Here is an 8,258-nt window from a genome sequence, read left to right as displayed (position 1 = left end):
AGATACCCCCTACATGCAGACCTTATTAATATGTCAGACGTGTTTTATGGGTTAACGGGAATCCGACGGGGTGCGGTGGAAAAAAGGCTGCGGCGTGCAGACGACCTCTCTCACCGTTTATACTTGGGGGTGAACCTACATCACACATGCACTGCCTCCCGTCATGCAGTCTGATAGGAAATGAGGTTCCCCAGCAGAGAAGCAACAATGAGAAACACATTTCTGCATATTTATATTTCAAATGGACACAATACTGAGCATAAAGCCTTTAATGCATTATGTTTAAATCAAGACCAGGTTAGAGAAACGTCATATTTCTGCGTTGAACGAGCAACGTTGAATCACTCCACAAGTCGACTGTATTTGCCCGGCCACTTGTTGCTAGGCAGAAAACACTCAATCCCAATCCCACTCTTCTTGGATCCTCCTGATATTGTCCTGTCTAAAAAATTTGATATAAGTTTTAAATCATCATAAAGTTGTTGTATTATTTGTTAACATCAGAGTCACGGAAGGTGCCTATGAATAAAAACTATTTCTGATTGATTAAATCACTCTGTACAGCATGAAGCCTATCATTTTTGTTTTGTACTTAAAAAGTGATTATTTTTTAGGGCTGGGAAAAATAACACATTTAAAAAAAAAATATCACATTAATCATGAATAAACGCAAAACAATATTTTTCGTGGCTAATGCATGACTCATAATGACAACAAGTTGTTATAAATGTCCAATTTGTAGACATGTTTGACTTTGGTGGAGGTACATATGCAGCACTGTTTTAAGACAAAAAATATTATTTAAGACTTCCAAACCTACTATTTTATGTACAATAAAATAGTAAGCTTGGAAGTCTTAAATAATATTTTTACATTATATGAGCCAGTTTAAAAAAATATACAGTGCAGGCCAAAGGTTTGGACACACCTTCTCATTTAATGTGTTTTCTTTATTTACATGCCTTTTTGCATTGTAGATTGTCACTGAAGGCATAAAAACTATGAATGAACACATGTGGAGTTATTTAACTGACAAAAAAAGGTGAAGTACCTGAAAACATGTTTTATATTCTAGTTTCTTCAAAATAGCCACCCTTTGCTCTGATTACTGCTTTGCACACTCTTGGCATTCTCTCAATGAGATTCAAGAGGTGAAATGGTTTTCACTTCACAGGTGTCATAGTTTTGATGCCTTCATTGACTATCTACAATGTAAATAGTCATGAAAATAAAGAAACCACATTGAAATGAGAAGGCGTGTCCAAACTTTTGGCCTGTACTGTATATGTAAATAATATTATTGATGATGTGTACTGCCAAAGACAATTATTTAAGGATTTTGACTATGTCCAGAAAATTGTTCAGAAAAAAAATAGTTTTTTTTTTAACTTTTGTAATGTGCATAATTGTACATCATATTGGAGTAAAAATGCAGGATGTTATTTTCCTCAGCATATTGTATTGCATTCAAGCCTAGTGTTGCGTCCTCTGGTGGCCACAAGATGACATTGCAGTTGAAAAGGTTTACAGTACCTTTAAAATACAGTCAGTGTACGGTAAGCAGTGACGTTGAATGCCTTAATGTGTCCATTTATTTTAGTTTTATAGTCTGTCAGGTCAATTTATAATATGATCTTAGTGTTTATTTTTTATTTTTAAATTCCCATTATTGTAGATCATGTTTTTTTTCTAGAGCAGCATCCTTCCTAAAACATAAATAACTGTTCAATTTGCAACTTTTAGGAGTTGGGCTCCTGTTGCTCTCATTATTTGCTCCCTTTTTTCCTTTTGGTTTCTCCTCATATAGTCATAGTGCACATCTGGTGGTAACACACACACACACACACACACACGCACGCACACACACACACACACACACACACACACACACACACACACACACACACACACACACACACACGCACGCACGCACACACACACACACACACACACACACACACACACACACACACACACACACACACACACACACACACACACACACACACATTGTTGTATTTGTTTCCTTCTTGAGATCTCCGAAAAATGCCTGCCTCTGTAGGACCACCCTTTCTAGATATATAAATATTTGTATTTACAAAATTAATAATATATACATACTGTGCAAATACAAAAAAGCTTGTTGTGAAAAATGAGTTCGAATTTCACAAAAATAAGGTCACAATTCCACAAGAAAAACTTCGAATTTTAGCAGTTTCATAATAAAATTCATAATTTTACTCAACAGAAGTCAAAATTTTACAAGAAAAACTGAACATTTGTGCAATATTATAATATAAGTTGGAATTTTACTCAATAACAGTCGCAATTTTACAAGAAAAGCTTAAAATGTTGGCAATTTTATGAAAAGAGTCATAATTTTACTCGACAAAAGTCACAATTTTATAAGAAAACTTAAACATTTTGGCAATATTATAATAATAATCGGAATTTTACTTGGCGAAATTATGACAAAAGTCATAATTTTACTCAAAAAATGTCAGTATTTTACAAGAACAACAAAAAAAAATTGGCAATATTGTGTAAAAGTCAGAATTTTATATGACAAATGTCACCATTCTGCATTAAAAAGTAATAATTTTACATAGAAAAGTAATAATTTTATGAGAAAAAATTGCAATATTACACAAACAGAAAGAATATGAGAAATCGTTCCTAATTTTTTGAGAAACAAGTCGACACATTGTGAGAAAAAGACTGCTTTTAGTTCTTTTCTTTTTTTTGTAATTGTTTTTTTATTTACTTCAAGTTATTACAATATGTCTCTATATACATATCCATATAATTGTTTTAATTAATTTTGGCGCATTTCAATTTCTTACACACACTTGTTATTACATATGTTGGCCTGAGGGGGAGCACTTCAAATGCTTACGCACACTTGTTATTTCATATGTTGACCAGAGGGGGAGCACTTTTAAAACCGACACACAGTCAATTTGAAAAATCCCTCCTTTTTGGGACCACCCTAATTTTGATAGATTTCACCACCAGGGGTGCAAATGAGAAATTCTCTATTAGATGCAATGGTTTTCAGTACTGGGACCATGATTTTGGTCCTAACTTGTTCACCAGTCCTCATATGGAAGGTACTTTTCCTGGTTGATGTCCCAAGAAGGGTAGACATACAAGAACAGACACACACACACACACACACACACACACGTCATTGAAAAAACTAAACAAAGCCCTTTCCGAAGCTCCATTTCTGCTTCTATGGTTATCATCATATCATATTTATCTACATTGCCTTTCCTGTAAAATGATGGTTTAAGTTTTGCGGCATATTTTGTTCCTGAAACTGTTGAAAGTTCCACAGTAATGGTGTGTAAAGTTCTACCCCAAGCTAATTGCAAGTGTTGCTCTTGTGGTCCTTGAGGCCATTGTGTGGACTTTGCAGCATGTTGTGCTCACTCTCTGCAAGGCCGACATAACTTCCCTCCAGGATGAAAATATTTGTCCTGGGGTGAGCGGATCCCTTCCAACAGACATGCTAGTAATAGTTTAATGGAGCGTGTTATATGATGTTTTCATGGGGCCTACAAAGTCTCATTGCACCCCTGCTGGGATATGTTTGTTGAAATTAATTCAACGTGGCACCGCTAGAACTAAAACATTCCTCCAGCGGCGTTTGGTTGTTAAGATGTAATTAAGCAGCTCCAGGCTTTCTTTACTGTTTTTGTAGTGATACAGTGGGGGTGCAATAGATTGTCCTATTATTAAGAGTCACAGGTTCGATTCCTCTTTATTTAAGTTACACACCTGCTCTGTTTATGTAGTATTATAACAGTTCAATGAAAGTGACTCTTACAGCTGAATATTACTACTTTGTATAGCAAAGTTACCACAATATGCACAAAAATACTTATTTCTTCCACCTGTACTTCACATTGTTGACAAAATACAAGATAAAAAGACTAGGTTTTAACTAGTGAAATGATCTGCCCATGCAGCTAGTTAATTTTACTTGACAAGACATCCTTAATTAATATTTGTATATCTACAAATTAGCAGGACTTTTACGCGAGAAAAAAGTATTTTATTTTGAAAACGAGCATTTTTCAACTTGCAATTTTTAAAGTAAGCATCCTTGGGATGTTGCAGAATCATTAAACAGGATTTGTTTTGGTTATGATGTATAAAGTTAATGACTAAAAATAAGTAAATAGCTCTTAAAACTGTGGACATTTCTAGAAATAAAATGTTGGTAAGTGGCAGATAATTTGCAGTGTATAATAAACATGTTGGTTAGAGCATTTGTCCCCAACCACCGGGCCGCAGAGAAACATTAAATAATTTATAAACGACTGCATTTTCTCCGACTTAGCTTTCCCCTGTCCCACTAGACACACCAATAAGCTTGTTTATAGATGGACAATAAAACTCCCCATAGGAAGTTGACATTTGTTACATTTGTTATACCTTTGTGACATGATACAATGCACATTAATGAACATATAAAATATAAATGTGACAGATTATAGCCAAAGGTTGATTCCCATCTGCAGTCCCCAGCAGGTTGATGGTAACCTGCTGGGGATCTCATTGCAAAGAAACAAGCCCAGGGCTCCCACTAATTCAGCGTTATAGTGAGTTGTATTTTTCATGCACATTTTTGCTGTATTTATCTGGCACAAGTGGAAAGCCGTTCCCTGAAAATAATGCCTATATTAAACCGGTCTGTGGTGCAAAAAAGGTTGGGCACCCCTGGGTTAGAGGAAGGCAACTGCTGACTCCTAGTGGTCATTTGTGGACCTACTTCATTAGCAGACTTGGTGGATGAAAATAAAAAACAAAAACAAAACACAATCTAAAAATAAACAGACACACACACACACACACACGCACACACACACATAAATGTGTGTGTGTATAGTCATTACATTTTGACATATTTGAAATTAAATTAATACCAAATATCACATTTTTCTTCTGTTGGAGTTTCTTTTTACATTACTGTTTATTTTTAGATTGTATTTTTAAATTTTTTCAGCACCCCTAATAAATATTAATATATATATATATATATATATATATATATATATATATATATATATATATATATATATATATATATATATATATATATATATATATATATATACATATATACATATATTATCATTTATTAGGGGTGCTGAAAAAATCTATTCGCATCCATAAATCGGTTCATAATTATTAATTAGGTTAATATATTTTGGATGTATACGTTTGGGTATACACTCCATTGCAATTATCTTTGCGCCTACATCACATGTCAGCAGACAAGAGGGGTTTTTGTAACCTGTAATCTGTTTTGAAAGGTTTTATTATCATTTATACATCAAATAATACATGGCAAAAATCGGTTCGAATCGAGAATTAATCCTGAATCGAATCATTACCCCAAGAATCACAATCGAATCATGAGTTGTTGTAAGATTCATATCCCTATTATTTATACTATATTATATTCATATATGTTTAATTATTATAATACATATTTGAAACACAGTATAGTACATTATTGTGACTTTTTTTATTGGTTGAAAATGTAAATATATATTTGCTGTGTTTTAAAGTAGGTGTATACAAAAGGTGTCCCAGCAGCCGTATGCAGTTGTGTTGTCACAAAGCATATTGTGCAAATAATCAACCCATAAAATAACAGTAAAAAAATGTAAAAAAAAAAAAAACATTAGCTGACATTTTAAGAACAATAAGTAATTATAATATGCTCTGTCATTTATAACAAATAGTTATGTCTTTAAACATAATGAAATAATAATAATATTAGTCATAGTAAAAAAAAAATAAAAATAAAAATATGTTGCTCCAGCACCCCTAGTGACCCCGAAAGGGACAAGTGGTAGAAAATGGATGGATGGATGTTTTGTTTTCAACATTTTGTTTTACAAAATAAAAAAAGGAACTCACCTGTTTCCCGAGCACTAATCAGAGGCTTTATTTAAGCCTGCCTTTGCCGGTCAGTCGGGCTGGCTTCTTTCTGTTACGATTGGGGGGGTCGCAGCTTACTGCAGGATTCGCTCCCCCGGGATGCAGACGGACCACTCCGGACAGGACGTGCAGGTAGGAACATGATACCACTTAGCATATAATAGAGACAAGCAATACTCACGTAACAGGTGCATGTAGCAAACAAAGAAGCCAGGCCGACTGACCGGCAAAGGCAGGCTTAAATAATGCCTCTGATTAGTGCTCGGGAAACAGGTGAGTGTCCCGAACACCAATCAGAGACAGGTGGAAATAATAAGTAACCATGGTAACTAAAAACAAACTCAAGGGTGCACAAAAACAGGAACTGAGGGAGTCCAAAACTAACAGAAAATAACAAAACATGATCCGGGCCACGGACCATAACACATATGTTTCTTTTTGCAATCGAACAACAATTTTGGCCCTAAATAAAATAGTGAACATACAGACAACTTGTCTTTTAGTAGTCAGTAAGGAAACAAAGGCTCCTAATTTAGTCTGCTGACATATGCAGTAACATATTGTGTCATTTCTCATTCTATTATTTTGTCAAAATTATAAAGAACAAGCTGTAAACATTAATTATTAATATACTTGTTCATTTACTGTTAATATCTGCTTACTTCCTGTTTCAAAATGTTCTATCTACACTTCTGTTAAAATGTAATAATCACTTATTCTCCTGTTGTTTGATACTTTACATTAGTTTTGGATGATACCACAAATTTGGGTATCAATCCGAAACCAAGTAGTTACAGGATCATACATTGGTCATATTCAAAGTCCTCATGTGTCCAGGGATGTATTTCCTGAGTTTATAAACATAATATGAATTTTTAAAAAAGGAAAAAAGATTTTGTGACGATAAAAAATATTGATGTAATCATAGTAGTATCGACTAGATACGCTATCGTACTTGGTATCATTACAGTGGATGTCAGGTGTAGATCCACCCATGGCATTTGTTTACATTTAGGCACGCTAGCTTTTGTTAGCGGTGACGCCGGTCAGCTGTTGTATCCTCCCTACGGTGTGTAGTGAAGCATGTTTAGCTATTTCTTGTCCTGCAGGGATGATACTTGTAAGAAACTTACTTCATTTGTCACCATGGAGGCAAGGATTAGTGATTTAGAAGTAGCTAAAACACAGCCGACTGCAGATGGATATTAGCCGCTAGCTAGCCATGTCTTAAAGCAACTCTTCCTGAGGGCGTTTCAGTGTTATAACTTCACCTTTATCGTTAGTTTTAGGCCAAAATGCATCTATTCTCCCTTTACGGTCTACACACTGTGCTCTGTGATTGTGCGCTGCCGAACATGCTCCTCTGCTTGTAATCCCGTCATGACGTGACGATGCCCGTTAAACAAATAAATAAATAAATAAATAAATACATTGGAAACCGGTACTTTTCAAACATAGTATAGTACCGTTTGTGATTCATTAGTACCGTGATACTACACTAGTACCGGTATACTGTACAACCCTAGCCTGCTGTTGATGACGCAATCAAAAATTCAACAGTTAAAAAGTAATTAATACTAGTAATTAATACTAAAAACTATTAGTTTTTAAGAAAAGTAACTTTTACTTAATTATTTTTTTTAAACAAGTATTTTTACTTGTAATTGAGTACAACTTAAGCAATGTCACAGTACATGTACTCGAGTACACAATTTCAGTACTATTTCCACTTCTGTTAACTTGTGAGTTGCTGATATTTGAAGTTTGTATTTAGCTTCCATTCTTTTATGATTACTGATGTTTCGTGTTAGGCCTTTTGTGCTGTTTTTCTTAAAGACATTTCGAGTCATGTATTTTGTAAACTTGACTGTGTGACTGTGCTGCTGGTTCTGCATGTGAGACCTTCTGCTTGTTTAGTCGGGACTTATGTAACGTTTTGACATAACTCAGCTTTAAATACAACTGAACTGCGGCCCGACAACATTCCTGCCCCGCTTGCCGGCTGAGTTCTGTCAAGCAAAAGGTTGAAGATGAAACTAAATTAAGATTCAACTTTTCTTTTTTTTTTCTCTCGAGGAAAGGCTTAAATAGGAAGTAAAGAGTTAGTCAACTCTTGTGAGTGAAATGTATTTGGGAATAAATATATGATGTATGAATGCATGATAGAAATAACTGTAAAATATTTTTTTTACAAAGCAAAGTGTCCTGCACATTAATCTGATGTAAACGATTCATTCAAACTACAGTACCTTTAAATCAAGCATGTATTGCTTGTGCCTGCTTCCTAATGTTAAGACTTT

This window comes from Nerophis lumbriciformis, linkage group LG09 (genome assembly GCF_033978685.3).
Source record: "Nerophis lumbriciformis linkage group LG09, RoL_Nlum_v2.1, whole genome shotgun sequence".
Taxonomy (NCBI): Eukaryota; Metazoa; Chordata; class Actinopteri; order Syngnathiformes; family Syngnathidae; genus Nerophis; species Nerophis lumbriciformis.
The sequence above is the reverse complement of the archived record's forward strand: the minus strand, read 5'-3'. Positions refer to the sequence as shown.